Here is a 16,594-nt window from a genome sequence, read left to right on the forward strand (position 1 = left end):
CAGATCCTACAGAGCACAAACCAAGCCATGAAGTCAGATGAACAGTCTGTAGACCTCTGAGCTAGGATTGCATCAAGGCACAGACCTGGAGAAGGGAAATCCTTTGGAATCACGAGACTCTTCTAGAGCCAAACTGTGCAGCTGTGTTGCATTATACTAAATAATACTTCATTATTTCATATTCTATTCACTTGTTCCCGTTCGGGGTCACAGGTGACTGGAGCCTGTCCCAGTGACTTTGGGCCTTAGGCAGGGTCGACAGGGGACACACACAGAGGATCACCTCACACATGCTTTGGACGGTGGGAGGAAGAGCCCGGAGAGAACCCACAGTAACACAGGGAGAACATGCAGACTCCACCCACAGTGATCATGTGATGTCGGTCCGGCCCGGGAATCGAACCCCATGACCTCCTTATTGGGCGGCGAACGCTAGAACCGAAGGCTGTGAGTACTTACAAGTGTGTTTTTTTTTTTTTTTTTTTTCATACATTTGCCAAGAATTTAAACAACCGTCTATCACATTGTCATTAAGGGGTATTGTTTGTACAATTTTGAGGCAAATATATCATTTAATCCATTTCGACGTAACAAAATGTGGAAAAAGTGACTGTGAATACTTTCCGCATGCACTGTACGTATAGTAGCTTACCAGTGTTGCTTGTATACAGTATGTGGAAATACTCAACTGTCCTTTATACGTACAGTTACTTCAATACCTCCGCTTACTTGAGCACCATTAGAAAAACAACTCTACTCTTTTGTCAGTTACTCGCTCGCGTATCTCCTGGCTCCACCTGCGTTTCCCGTAACGACCCACAGGAGGTTCCCATTAGCTGGACTCATCGCGCCGCAGCCGCTCGCGTCATGTGTTTTTATTCAAACCATCCCCTTGTCTAAACACGCCTCGATAAATTGGCCTCTTCATTTTGTGATCCATTACGCCTAATGCAGTTTTAATTAGGCCTTGATTCGATGCCTATTAGTCGCAATTTAGACGTCCATTTTTTGGGGAGGCGGACCTGCGGATTAACGACGTCGGATGCGAGTCGGATGGTCGGCGCTCATCGGGGACGCCTCTCTCTTTTTCGCTCTAACGTTTATTTGCACAACTGGATTTGCGACGTTAAAGCAGCACAAATGAATGGAGCGTGTCGAAACGGGAGGGTTGCGTCAGGGTTTGGGTGATTAAAAAGAGGAAGTGTAGTTCGTGGAACAGCTGAGGCCGTTGTAATAAGAGGCTGCGGTCGGTTCTCACCCGTTTTCACGCCGTTCCATGTGCGACACCAAGGTACGAACGATAATAGCAACAGAGCTAATGCTAGTTTTAAGGCTGTGCAGGGATTTGATGAATGAACTGGTTATTTTAATGGTGATATTTGTGTTGTGCATGTTTAATTACTGTGTTTTCAGGACTATAAGTTGCACCAGCCAAAAAATGCATAATAGAAAAGAAAAAAAACATATATAAGTCGCACTGGAGTATAAGTCGCATTTTTGGGGGAAATTTATTCGGTAAAATCCAAGACCAAGAACAGACATTTCATCTTGAAATGCAGTTTAAAATATTAAGAGATGAGAGAACATGGTGAATAGGTGTACGTATGCTAACGCTAACACCTTCAGCTACATGAGGCACAGACAGAACTGTGGTAAGTGTCTGGTATGTTAACGTAACATATGAACAGTTATTCAGATAACTATAGCATAAAGAACATGCTAACAAGTTTACCAAAGCATCAGTTTTACCCCAAATCACTAAATCCACTGAATTCTTCTTCCTCTGTGTCACTTCTAAACAACTCCACAAACTCCAGAGGTAGAGGAAGTGCAGATTCTTCTTGTGCATCGCTTAGAGCCTAGAGCGCCCTCTTGCAGTGTGAAAATAATCTAAATGTGAAATGCGGTTGCCAGTGTGAAAATAATATTATATCACATATAAGTCGCTTTGGAGTATAAGTCGCACCCCGGCCAAAACTATGAAAACTTATAATCCGGAAAATATGGTATATTGAATTCTACACAAACAGCTGGCAACTTTTTAATAGACTTAATTGGGCTCGTCAATTGTTCGTTTTAGTGAATTAAATACAAAAACACTTTGAAGCTAAATTGAGTTCAAACTTCATAAATAAATAGATTTTATAGAGCTTTTATAAAGCTCTGTTAGCATTACCAGTTTTTTACTTTAACATGAGTGCGGATTTTAGTCAGTGATCTACGGGTCAAACATCAAAGATTTGTCGATACACACATTTCACAAGCAGAAACACAGCAATGATAAATAAAAGTTATAAAAAGTAAGCTAACATTTCCTTACATCTGCAACCTGAAAGTTCAAAGATTTGTTTGATTTGTTCTGCTCCTGCATCTGCATCCCTGAAATATGACTCTTCCTCGAGCTCGGTACCATTTAAAGGTAGTAGTGCTGGTACCATATGACAGCTGTAAAAAGAGTGTTATTTTTATTTTTTATGAAGAATTAAGAGTATTAAGAATATAAGAAGTGTATCTACAAAAGTGTTTTTTTTAAGTTATCTTTTTTTTTTATTATTATTTACTTCTGTGCCTAATCTGCTTCAGTACCTCTGAAATTTCCCCATTGTGGGACAAATTCATCTTAAATGGAAGGTACCAATTTCCCCCACTTTTGATGACAAGTTTTGACATCTCGTTGATCCCGGAAGATCAACAGATTGTTTCTAGAGCACCATCACTACAAATAAATGATTAAAAAGTACAGTTTCATCCAAAGAAACAGTGCTAAATGTGTTAATATAAAGCTAATATAAAGAAAAGAACTGTAAACAAACACTGTTCCCGTAAAACAAGTGTAAAACATGCTACGATCGTCGACGCGCTCCTCGTCTCACACACGTACGCACTTTGAAACTCTTTCCCTCTCGTTTCTCACGACACAACACGCTCATACACGGCCCACACGGCGAAATCTCACGTCTCCGATTTCCCCCCCCGAATCTCGATCAGCTCTTGACCCTTCTCCCGCGGCTCTGACCCCGCCGACAGCCGCCGTCACCGTGCATTAGCGCCGCGTTCGTCCTTCTCCTCCACCGCTTCTCCTTCGCTCTCTCACACGCTCTCAAGCATTATCGCCGCTGCATTTCTTCACTCCTCAAACCACAGCGAGCTCGAGAGAGGGAGAGCGAGGGCGAGGGGAGACAGGTGGAAGCGTCTGGAGAGCCAGGGCCCGCGCACATGTTTGTAAATTGCCCCCAGAAGCGCTTCCAAAATGGTCCCATCTGTAGCTTTCGCCACTTGAGAGACTTGAGATCAATTTGGCGCAGTTATTGTGAAGAGGAGGCGCACAATGGGAGTTTGCCGAGGATCACTTTTCGATTGGATAATTGGCTCGGGGAAGGTGGGGGGGGGGGGGCGGTGGAGGGCGGGGGGTTAGGGTTTTCACACGTCCTCTATGGTTTTCATATGGATGTAACGTGAAACCGGCTGTAGCTTTCGGTCCAGCGCCTTCTTGTGTCCAGGTCCAGTTCGATTTTCGCTCCGGTCGTCATTAACTGTCGACTGTCACGAAACCGACCGCCCGCAGAGTCCAGAAGGAAAGCGCGGTTTTGTGTTGATTTGTGGTTTGTTTCTCACACATTTTTCCCCCCATGAAAAATGAACAAACCACGACCCTTACGGTTGTATTAAAGGACACATATTTAGCTAACTTTACTCTTTTTTTTTAGGTTTTAACCATGTTTTAACATTGTTCCCTCATCAAAAACATCCCAGGAGTTGTGTTTAGCTTCATTCACGCTAGTTTGTTGTTGTTGTTGTTGTTGTTGTTGTTGTCGTGTTACTTTTAATGGCGGTTGGCAGCCACTGAAAAAGTGCATTTACCGTCACCTGCTGTATTTGTACGTCTTCAAAGTATGTGTTTTACGCTATACATGAGTTCGCACATCCGGGAACTTGTACAGGGGCACAACAGCACGTCTACTACATACAAAATCCAGGATATATGAGGCCAAAATGCCAAGATCCTGCGTTCTGTAAAGACATCGCTCTGTTGACAGACCAAGGAATGTGAGCTTTGTCGTGTACTTTAGTTTGCCGTCATCGTCTAAAGAATCAAAGTATTCGTAGCTCATTATGCCGTAGAAAAGGATGCAGTCGTAGTGGTTTATATATATCGCGTGCCCCTTTCAAAATGGCCGCTATGGGAAAGTCCCGGATGTATGACGCCACCGCGAACGCATGTATACCGCGGAAAAAAAGAGAGAAAACCTCTTCACGCTTTCATTAATCCTGTTTAGAAAGTCATCTCCTTCCGAGCGTCAAAAACACTTGAATTTTCCCGACTTTTGATGTCACATTCTACCTCTGATGTCACTCCAAGAGCTTTACCGCCGTTGAGTCCACGAATCATCTCGTTCAGACTCGTTCTGAGCGTGTCTGGCATCAAATCGCGATCATTACAACCTTAGCGCGTCGGAGGAAAGCTAGCATTTATTATCTCTCCCACGTAATGGCCTCTGCAGCCAGTAGATGGAGCCAGACGTCAATTCTTGGCGTGGGAAACTTTGGCATCTCAAAGTAGTAGAACTCAAGAGCATGTTTAAAGGACAATAACAATACAAACACATAATATTTGTCCTTAAAATGGAAAGGGGAGTACTGCACACATGATGGAACCTGAAATGTATATTATATTTTGGACCAGTGGAAATTGTAGTAATAAATACACAAATACAGTTTAGACACATGGTCCTTCCTGAGACTGGTTCACTTGACTTTATACATTCAGGTACATTAAACCTAAATCTATTTAATACATTAATTTGACATCTCATCAAATTGTATACTCTTAATAATGCCTTACTGTGGATATAAGGGACAGACAACAAATCAGACCAGTATTGACTCATGTTGCAGTATTAAATGAAAGGAAACGTAAGGAATGATCCAAATAAATATTGCCAAAATGATGCATTTCAGAGTCAGAATAGTTTGTATTTGTTCAAAGTGTCAAAAACAAAATACACGGAATGACCAGAAATGTACCCGTTCTTTAGATTTATCAGGCCTAAAGGTAAAAGACATCTATTTTTGTAGAATTAAATGGTGAAATTGCACATACTGAAGATGAAATTTGAACATAAACACTATTATGTAATGTAATGTTTACTGTCTGTTAATTTGTTTGAGGTTATTACGTAGGACAAAGGATGACATTAGTGCAAACTCCTGTGTTGTTGTTGACACACTCATTTAAATCAATAAATACATAAGTCAAAATTGTGAAAAAAAGTGATTAAAATGGTCTACAAAATAAACACAGCCTGTAAAGTTGTTTTTTAGGCTTTAAGGACATTTACAATCACACAAAATATTTTTTTAACAGTTCTTTTGTAGAATATAGACTGATCTGATGTTACTTTAAAGTGCACATGACAGGTATATCCTCTCCTTGAACCGACACCTTAACGTGGTGGAGGGGTTTGAGTGCCCGAATGATCCCGGGAGCTATGTTGTCGGGGGCTTCATGCCCCTGGTAGGGTCTCCCAAGGCAAACAGGTCCTAGGTGACGGGTCAGACAAAGATCGGTTCAGAAGCCTCTTATGATGACAACACGAACAAGGCAGTTTACGTCGCCCGGATCGGCGTCACCGGGGCCCCATCCTGGAGCCAGGCCTGGGATGGGTGCTCCATGGCGAGCGCCTGGTGGCCGGGTCTTACCCCACGGGGCCCGGCCGGGCACAGCCCGAAAGAGCGACGTGGGGCCGCCCTCCCGTGGGCCCACCACCCGCAGGAGGATCCATAAGGGGCCGGTGCAGAGAGATCTGGGCGGCAGTCGACGGCAGGGGCCTCGGCGACCAGATCTCCAGACACAGAGACTAACTCTGGGGACATGGAATGTCACCTCGCTGGGGGGGAAAGAGCCTGAGCTTGTGCGGGAGGTTGAGCGATACCGACTAGATATAGTCGGCCTCACCTCCACGCACAGTTTGGGCTCTGGAACCCATCTCCTCGAGAGGGGCTGGACGCTCCACTTCTCTGGTGTTGCCCGCGGGGAGAGGCGACGGGCTGGTGTGGGCTTGCTGATAGCCCCTCAGCTCAGCCGCCACGTGTTGGAGTTTACCCCGGTGAACGAGAGGGTCGCGTCCCTCCGCCTTCGGGTGGGGGACAGGTCTCTCACTGTTGTGGCGGCCTACGGGCCGAACAGCAGTGCAGAGTACCCGGCCTTCTTGGAGTCCTTGGGAGGGGTACTGGACAGTGCACCGACCGGGGACTCCGTTGTTCTACTGGGGGACTTCAACGCCCACGTGGGCAATGACAGTGACACCTGGAGAGGGGTGATCGGGAAGAACGGCTTCCCCGATCTGAACCCGAGCGGTGTTCAGTTATTGGACTTCTGTGCTAGCCACGGATTGTCCATAACGAACACCATGTTCAAGCACAAGGGTGTTCATCAGTGCACATGGCACCAGGACACCCTAGGCCGGAGGTCAATGATCGACTTTGTTGTCGTGTCATCAGACCTCCGGCCGCGTGTCTTGGACACTCGGGTGAAGAGAGGGGCAGAGTTGTCAACCGATCACCACCTGGTGGTGAGTTGGATCCGCTGGCGGAGGAGGAAGCCGGACAGACTTGGCAGACCCAAGCGCATTGTGAGGGTCTGTTGGGAACGTCTAGTGGAGCCCTCTGTCAGTAGGGTATTCAACTCGCACCTCCGGGAGAGCTTCTCCCATGTCCCGGGGGAGGCTGGGGACATTGAGTCCGAGTGGACCATGTTCTCCGCCTCCATTGTTGATGCGGCTGCGCGGAGCTGTGGTCGCAAGGTCTCCGGTGCCTGTCGTGGCGGCAACCCCCGAACCCGGTGGTGGACACCGGAAGTAAGGGATGCCGTCAGACTGAAGAAGGAGGCCTATCAGGCCACTCTGGCTTGTAGGTCTCCGGAGGTCATCGAGGGGTATCGGCAGGCCAAGCGAGCCGCGGCTCGTGCTGTCGCAGAGGCAAAAACCTGGGCCTGGGAGGAGTTCGGGGAGGCCATGGAGGAGGACTATCGGTCGGCACCAAAGAAATTCTGGCAAACCGTCCGGCGCCTCAGGAGGGGGAAGCAGTGTCTCACCAACACCGTTTACGGTGCGGGTGGAGGCCTGCTGACCTCGACTGGGGATGTCGTCGGACGGTGGAAGGAATACTTTGAGGATCTCCTTAATCCCTCAGTCACGTCTTCCGAAGAGGAAGTAGAGACCGGGGACTCGGAGGCTGGCTCATCCATCACCCAAGCTGAAGTCACTGAGGTTGTTCGCAAACTCCTCGGTGGCAGGGCTCCGGGGGTGGATGAGATCCGCCCTGAGTACCTAAAGTATCTGGATGTTGTAGGACTGTCTTGGTTGACACGTCTCTGCAACATCGCGTGGCGTTCGGGGACCGTGCCTCTGGACTGGCAGACCGGGGTGGTGGTCCCTCTGTTCAAGAAGGGGGACCGGAGGGTGTGTTCCAACTACAGAGGGATCACACTCCTCAGCCTCCCAGGTAAGGTCTATTCCAAGGTACTGGAGAGGAGAATCCGACCGATAGTCGAACCTCGGATTCAGGAGGAGCAGAGTGGTTTTCGTCCCGGTCGTGGAACACTGGACCAGCTCTATACCCTCCATCGGGTGCTCGAGGGTTCATGGGAGTTTGCCCAACCAGTCTACATGTGCTTTGTGGATCTGGAGAAGGCTTTCGACCGTGTCCCTCGGGGTGTCCTTTGGGGGGTGCTTCGGGAGTACGGGGTCCGGGGCCCTTTGCTCAGGGCTGTCCGGTCCCTGTATGACCGGAGCAGGAGCTGTGTTCGCATTGCCGGCAGTAAGTCAGACCTGTTCCTAGTGCATGTTGGACTCCGCCAGGGCTGCCCTTTGTCACCGGTTCTGTTCATAATTTTTATGGACAGAATTTCTAGGCGCAGTCAGGGGTCGGAGGGTGTCTGGTTTGGGGACCACAGGGTCTCATCTCTGCTGTTTGCAGACGATGTTGTCCTGATGGCTCCATCAAACCCGGACCTGCAACATGCACTGGGACGGTTTGCAGCCGAGTGTGAAGCGGCTGGGATGAAAATCAGCACCTCCAAATCCGAGGCCATGGTTCTCGACCGGAAAAAGGTGGCTTGCCCTCTCGAGGTGGGTGGGGTGTCCTTGCCCCAAGTGGAGGAGTTTAAGTATCTCGGGGTCTTGTTCACGAGTGAGGGAAGGATGGAGCGTGAGATCGACAGGCGGATCGGTGCAGCGGCTGCAGTGATGCAGTCGCTGCATCGGACCGTTGTGGTGAAGAGGGAGCTGAGCCGAAAGGCAAAGCTCTCGATTTACCGGTCGGTCTACGTTCCTACCCTCACCTATGGTCATGAGCTTTGGGTAGTGACCGAAAGAACAAGATCGCGGATACAAGCGGTCGAAATGAGTTTCCTCCGCCGTGTGGCCAGGCGCTCCCTTAGAGATAAGGTGAGGAGCTCGGCCACACGGAGGGAGCTCGGAGTAGAGCCGCTGCTCCTCCACGTCGAGAGGAGCCAGCTGAGGTGGCTCGGGCATCTGTTCCGGATGCCTCCTGGGCGCCTCCCTCGGGAGGTGTTTCAGGCATGTCCCACCGGGAAGAGGCCCCGGGGAAGACCCAGGACACGCTGGAGAGACTATGTCTCTCGGCTGGCCTGGGAACGCCTCGGGATCCCCCCGGAGGAGTTAGAGGAAGTGTCTGGGGAGAAGGAAGTCTGGGAGTCCCTGCTCAGACTGCTGCCCCCGCGACCCGGCCCCGGATAAAGCGGCAGAAGATGGATGGATGGATGGATGGATGACAGGTATATTTCACTAAAACCGTGTAAGCATGATTATATTTAACATTTCACCCACTTTGTAAATTGTGGTCTCATTTATAACGTTGCTTCCTTGACTTGAGCAGCAGATGTGACATATGTAATTTCAACTGTTACCTATAGCAACCATATTGTAAAAACTGCCAGGATTCATGTAAATTAAACAATAGTTATAATTGAGCAGGTAAAAATAACTGATAGCACCGTTATTTTTGTGAATTGATTGTTGAAACGGTCAGAAAAATGTGTCCGTCGCGTGTAAATTGTGTCGCTTATTGATGACATCACAGAGGGATTTTGTTTTAGTGCTCAGAGCAGCTGTATGTTTCAACCTTTATTTTTAAATTTTTCTTCACACACTGCAACGTGACTGAGGTAAAACTATGATATATATTTACCACATGTATTATCCCAAACAAAGTAATTGTAAGAGAAAGCTGTCGTATACATGCACTTTAATCCTTCTTTTACACACATTTCCCTCTCTACTATTATTCTTACCGTCTTCCTCAATGTCAATTTTTTTTCTTGTTTTTTTTCATACACTGGAACTTCACGGAGGTACAACTATGATACATATTTACCATGTGTACAATCCTTAACAAAGTAATGATTAGAAAAGCTGTCGTATACATGCACTTTAATCCTTCTTTTACACACATTTCCCTCTCTCCTACTATTACTCTCACCGTGTTCCTCACTTACCCTCCTCCTTGCATCCTGCTCCTGCTCGTGCCCCTTCCTTCCCCTGTCCTGCCACTAGATGGGGCCTGATAACCGCAGTGCGCCTCTCCCAGCGGGCCCGGGCCCCTCCCCCGTGCTCTCCCCCGCCGCCGCTGCGCTTCTCCCGGCTGCGGGTGCCGCCGCGCGGGCCCCGGACTCATGGGAAAGGTGAGGAGAGGAAATTGTCTGCCAAGTTTATCGCTCATTCCTATCATCTGTTGGCTCTCCAATTCAAATAGTTGTCTAATTGAACGCGGGGGCCCGTGGGGGCCCGTGCGTGAAGTGTTTGTTGCTGCGCTCTGGACGTGGACGCGTTTATTAGGCGCAAAAAGTCAGATAAACTCCGCTAAAGTCTGCACTCGAGGCTTGATTGAGAGGTCAGTAATGGACTTTAAACAGATGCTCGTTTCAGTGTTGATGCGTTTGATTTAACAGACATAGATTGTGATGCATAATAAGATAGAGGAGATTTGAATTTCATGGGAAGAAGAAATTATGTGGGGATTTAATATGAACATTTCTTGTAAACTGCTGTTTTCTGATTGTCAGTGTTCCTTTTGCCTTTAAATCTGTTTTTAATATTTAAATAATTTCTCCCAAATAATGCAAATAAGAATGAAAAAATATAAATAATTAAAAATAAAACAATGACTAGGCTACAATAACCCAACAATTGAATACGCTGTTGGAGGATATTTAAAAGATAGAAATACTAAATTCATTCTAAATAAAAATTTTAAAACTATTGTGGCATTTCAGAAAGGACATTTCATGAATAATCTGTTGTTTTATGCCCTTTTGGGAATTTAAACACTGCCTTAATATATTAAATGTCATAACTCCAAGACATTTATTTTAATTCAAATACAACAGAGAAACTTTTTACAAGAACAATGGTTTACCCACGTTTTATAATTTATTAACAATTATTATTTTATTTCATTTTTTGTTGAATGCCAATTTTAGATCACATTTAATTCAATCTGCTTTATTTCCATGTTTCCAAATTGTTGCACATATTAAAATAAATAAATAAATCCACGTGTAATTAATAATATAGTAAAGTAATAATATATAATATATAAAAATAGTAAAACACATTTAACCAGTGCAGCTTTCAAGGCAAAAGCTACAAGTTTAACCATTAAGTTATTAAGTTATTCAAAGGTCCCAAAGTCACCTTCGCCTTTCAAAATAAAAGCACTTTTATTGAGGCATAGCAGCAGTAAATCCATCTCGACATCAGTTCAACGGTCGTAACACAGTCTGTTTCCTGCTTTTCTGAGGCACATCATACACCACTGTACAACTATTAACAAACCATTAAACATTTACTATTTTTCCCTCTTAAAATATGTATATTTCACTTTTTTATATTATTATATTTATTTATATTTCTAACTCAGCCAGGTATTTCTTATATATACACTAGTCGGGCAATATATTAGACAATTAAACACATTTTCTGCTCAAAACATAACTTTATTTTAATGTATTAATTATGTATTGGGAGTATTTTCCTTTATGGTCACAAATGCATCTAAAACAACTCAAATGCAGTTGTCTGGAAATATGACCTACATTTTATGAGCGTGAATGTGTCCTGTATCTGATGTTTTTAACCGTTTTAAGCCGACACGTGATCCTTTTCGGGGCTGATCCTGTCGTTTCTTCTCAGCGTGGCGTTCTGAGCGGTGAAAGTGCCCCGCTTTAGTCCTCTCTAATAACCTGTCCTTATTCTAATGCCGCGGCCGTGAGGAAACTATTGTCCCTTATCTCCGCTCACGCTGGAAACAGTTCACGCAGAGTTCATTCACATCAATGGGCAAAATAGATTTATTTTACTTGGGGCACCAAAGTCAACAGCGGTTACAGGAATTACTCTGGATGCCATTCCATTATAGGACCGTGTCAAATATGTGGACACTGTTGGTGGAAAAAGGCAGGAGGTGTCTTCTTAGATGGAGAAGAGGCAAATGAGTCAATTCAGTGCATGATTAAAATAACATTAAAATATATTATACTCCTGTTCTTTTGAGTAAAGCCTATAACACCAGGCAGGCGAAGTGTCTTGCCCAAAAGCACAATAACAGGAGCCATGCACGTCCTGATTAGTGGATATCCTGGTTTCAAATATGTAACATTAGCATTGTTTTTATAGCAATTCATAATTCAAATCATTGCTGTTCTACCTCTTGTTTCCGTTCGGGGTCGTGGGTGACTGAGGCCCGTCCCAGTGACTTTGGGCCTTAGGCGGGGCAAACCCTGGACTGGGGCTCGTCACAGGGTTAAAACAGAGACACAGACGAACATTCCCCTCCGTTCATGGAGTTTATAATTTCATTTTTGGGGTTTTAAACTGTTAACCACACGGTAAATGGTCCTGTTTCTCATCGTCTCTCAGTCAAAAGTCCTCAAAATGGCGTCCATAACAGAAACGTCATGTTACTGCAGGAATATGAATATGAATAAACATGTTTGAGTCATTTATGCTGTTTTTTCCTTTTATTGAGAACAATAAAATATGATAAACAAAACAAAACTATTGCATGAAATACCCAAAACATAAAGAACAGATATTCACAGGTATGACACACCAAAAACTAAAATGTAAAGTTTATTTACACATGTAAACAATAATACATGAATGAAGCCACTTTCAGTAACTTTATTTGGCAACGTGTCAATTTTTTCTTATTCTATTTTTTGGAGAAATGTTTGAGTTAATTAAAAAAAAAGCCCTCAAAACGCTGCATAAACAGGCATCTGAAAGCCATAAATGTAGTCAAAAGTCCTCAAAATGGCCTCCATAACAGAAGAATCCCGTGATGAATATGAATATACATACATTTATCCATAGATTCCCTTTGAAACAATGTTTGTACCTCAACATCTTCAGACATAAGCGTTGCATTGTCAGTATAAGCCTTCAAAGGAAGTCATCTGGTTTGGAAATCGCATCCGGAAGTCATTTTGGACTGATTGACGTTTCGGATGACAGGTGAAACGTCTCCATTTCAGAAACTGTGTCTGGACAACTACCTTAGAAACCTTTTTTCCATGAAGCGCTCCCGGGCCCGCCAGCCATCCCTGCGAACATCATATTTTCTCCATTATTGCCACACTTTGAACAACAATAATTCACTTCAGTCCAGAATCTTCTTCACTGAAATTGCGTTCTACTTTTACTTGCATTTCGACTCAAACAATGAAAAGTAGTTGCCATTTAGAAACGTACAACTTATGTCATGTTTAGCTTGCTTTTAGGTGCTCAAATGAACACAGTAAAGCCTCTATAACACTGCGCTATAGAGCTGGGAAACAGCCTCTGTGTGGATCAGAATAAAACAAGCCGTGTGCTCACCTCTGCCTTCCCCCGCGGCTCTCCCGGACGCCAATGTAATACTCAACAATGAATTTTAAATCAAGTCAAACATTTGCTTCATGCCTGTGCCGCAGTTTAAACAAGACATTTCAAGATGGAGGACGTGTGGATTTATTGTAAGTAAGAGATATAAGAGATAACTTAATCCCCACTTGGATTGTTACCCCACCTCCGCGGCCCCGGGCTCCTCCCCCTTCCATACCATTTCCCTGACCTTCTCTCTCATTTCTCGGCCGGTAATAGATGCTTTCGAGCCCATTTTGGAGCCGCGCACATCGCCCGAGCGGCGCAGGAATGTCCTATCAAGGAAAATCACCCGATCGGCATGCGGCGGGAGCGAGCAAACACCGAGCGTGCCCAGATCGGCGCGGGCCGGGTCGTCCGGATGTCAATATAATAGACTGGCTTATGATGTGTAAATAGCACGGCAGTTAATGGTCCCACACACTCGGGGGGCGTCCGCACCGTCGACTGCCGGGCCCCGGAGGCCTCCCGCGTCGCCGGAACGACTCGGCGTTCGGATTATGCCGGGCGCCCGGATGAATTATCAATGAAGGTTGCGTTGGCATTTTGTTTGTTTGTGTTTATTCTGAATGCATGAACAATAAAAGACACGATGAGGGAAAACACGGAGGGCAAAAGCTAAAAGAAGAGAAGGTGGCATTCTCCCGTGAAACGTAAGAAAAGAATGTATAACACATTGTGCAAGTTACAAATGAATTTATGTCCGTTGTGCTGCGCCTGAAGGAGCTTTTTTAGTTGCTATTGTGAAAAAAGAGGCTGTACCTGATTTTTTTACGTTATAAAGTCAAATCTGCCCCAGAACAGCAGCTCTTAGGGTGAAAATGAGACCGCCGTGTGCTGTGTCTGCATCTATCTTTAAATAATACCGTATTGTTTGGATTATAAGTCGCACCGGAGTGTAAATCACACCAACCAGAAATGTATTATAGAGAAGAAAAAAACATATATAAGTTGCACTAGAGTATAAGTCGCATTTTTGGGGAAATGTATTTGATAAAATCCAAGACCAAGAACAGACATTTCATCTTGAAATGCAGTTTAAAATATTAAGAGATGAGAGAACATGGTGAATAGGTGTACGTATGCTAACGCTAACACCTTCAGCTACATGAGGCACAGACAGAACTGTGGTAAGTGTCTGGTATGTTAACGTAACATATGAACAGTTATTCAGATAACTATAGCATAAAGAACATGCTAACAAGTTTACCAAAGCATCAGTTTTACCCCAAATCACTAAATCCATTGAATTCTTCTTCCTCTGTGTCACTTCTAAACAACTCCACAAACTCCAGAGGTAGACAAACGTGTTAATAATATCGCTAATAAATCGCTCTGGAGTATAAGTGGTAACCCAACCAAATTATGAAAAGACGTGTAGTCCGGAAAATACGGTAAATGATAATAATATAAATTGCGCTGTTCAGAACACACAAAAGTACTCTGCAGTTTGTTAGCTTCACCGCGACTGTGAGCTCCACTTTGGCCTCTGAAAGTCGTGAAAAACGCTCATAAACTCATCAAAGTCGTTTTATTCTTCAAACTTTTATTTAAAAAAACAGGTATCGCACCAAAATGCACAAAAAGTGAACTAATCATGCACAAATATATGACCAATGAGTCAAATGTATTGTACAATTTGTGTAAAGCATTTTTCTTTCAGTTTTTCCGTTTCAGTCCATCCAAAAAGAGTGGATTCATGAGATTCTGCCAAACGTACAAACATGAACGATTATCAATGACACAAAGGTCAAATACTTTGGTCTGGATTTCAGTCCTTTCACCGGCCGCGTTATTATTATCCAACGTGTCATATTATTTCATGCAACAGCAGTGAAACAGACACATACGACAAACAAAGACATATTTGGAATGACAATATTTTGGGTTGGGCGACCGCAGGCCTCTGACCCCGCCCCTCACTGGGGGGTGGAGACAATAGACTTCATTATTGAATAAGTGACACATTATTTTGCCGTATGATGTTAATAAAAGTGTTTTACTGGCAAAAGTTTTGACACAACTGCCAAAATATCTGCTTGAATTTGATGTCGAGTCCGATTTATTCAAAGACAGACACTTTGAAAACGACTCTAGTGGATGAAGATGTTTTAGATCGTGTCTGCATTTGGTGAAGTTTAACTGTGTTATTGAAGCCACAGTCGCCCTGGGGCAGACGGATGAAAACATGCAAAACATGAAAATCCAGACAACCCGATGGACATTATAATAAACTCTGCAGATATTTTTAGGCTGATGTATAAAAGGCAGATTTTCATCCTTTGTAATCTGTGTAATTTTAATATAAACTAACCACAAACCTGTAAGAGAAGTGTTATTTGTGCCGCGTCCTCTTTGTCCTAAACTGTTCAAATGAAGCTTTATGTGTAGTTTTTAGGCAGAACCTGCTTGTCTCCATGGTAACGTTAGGGCTTATGCCTGTAATGTTCCACAGATGGACTTTAAACATATCTATCTTGCATTTATTTGACTGTTTTTTTCAGCTAGATACTTTTAAAAACCTGCTTTTTTACAAAGTGTGTGCTCAGAACTCGGCCCGTAATGCCACCTGCTTGTCTCCATGGAGATATGACCCTCCTCCAGACCCTCCACCAGACCCTCCTCCAGACCCTCCTCCAGACCCTCCACCAGACCCTCCTCCAGACCCTCCTCCAGACCCTCCTCCAGACCCTCCACCAGACCCTCCACCAGACCCTCCTCCAGACTCTCCTCCAGACCCTCCTCCAGACCCTCCACCAGACCCTCCTCCAGACCCTCCACCAGACCCTCCTCCAGACCCTCCACCAGACCCTCCACCAGACCCTCCTCCAGACCCTCCACCAGACCCTCCTCCAGACCCTCCTCCAGACCCTCCACCAGACCCTCCTCCAGACCCTCCTCCAGACCCTCCTCCAGACCCTCCACCAGACCCTCCTCCAGACCCTCCTCCAGACCCTCCTCCTGACCCTCCTCCAGACCCTCCACCAGACCCTCCTCCAGACCCTCCTCCAGACCCTCCTCCAGACCCTCCTCCAGACCCTCCACCAGACCCTCCTCCAGACCCTCCACCAGACCCTCCTCCAGACCCTCCTCCAGACCCTCCACCAGACCCTCCTCCAGACCCTCCTCCAGACCCTCCACCAGACCCTCCTCCAGACCCTCCACCAGACCCTCCTCCAGACCCTCCTCCAGAACTTCCACCAGACACTCCTCCAGACCCTCCTCCAGACACTCCTCCAGACCCTCCTCCAGACCCTCCTCCAGACCCTCCTCCAGACCCTCCACCTGACCCTCCACCAGACCCTCCTCCAGACCCTCCACCAGACACTCCTCCTGACCCTCCTCCAGACCCTCCACCAGACCCTCCTCCTGACCCTCCACCAGACCCTCCTCCAGACCCTCCTCCTGACCCTCCACCAGACCCTCCTCCAGACCCTCCACCAGACACTCCTCCTGACCCTCCTCCAGACCCTCCTCCAGACCCTCCTCCTGACCCTCCTCCAGACCCTCCTCCAGACCCTCCACCAGACACTCCTCCAGACCCTCCTCCTGACCCTCCTCCAGACCCTCCTCCAGACCCTCCACCAGACCCTCCTCCAGACCCTCCACCAGACCCTCCTCCAGAACCTCCACCAGACCCTCCTCCAGAC

The sequence above is a fragment of the Eucyclogobius newberryi genome, unplaced genomic scaffold (genome assembly GCF_026437365.1).
Source record: "Eucyclogobius newberryi isolate DKJ021-1_F unplaced genomic scaffold, fEucNew1.0.hap1 SCAF_8, whole genome shotgun sequence".
Taxonomy (NCBI): Eukaryota; Metazoa; Chordata; class Actinopteri; order Gobiiformes; family Gobiidae; genus Eucyclogobius; species Eucyclogobius newberryi.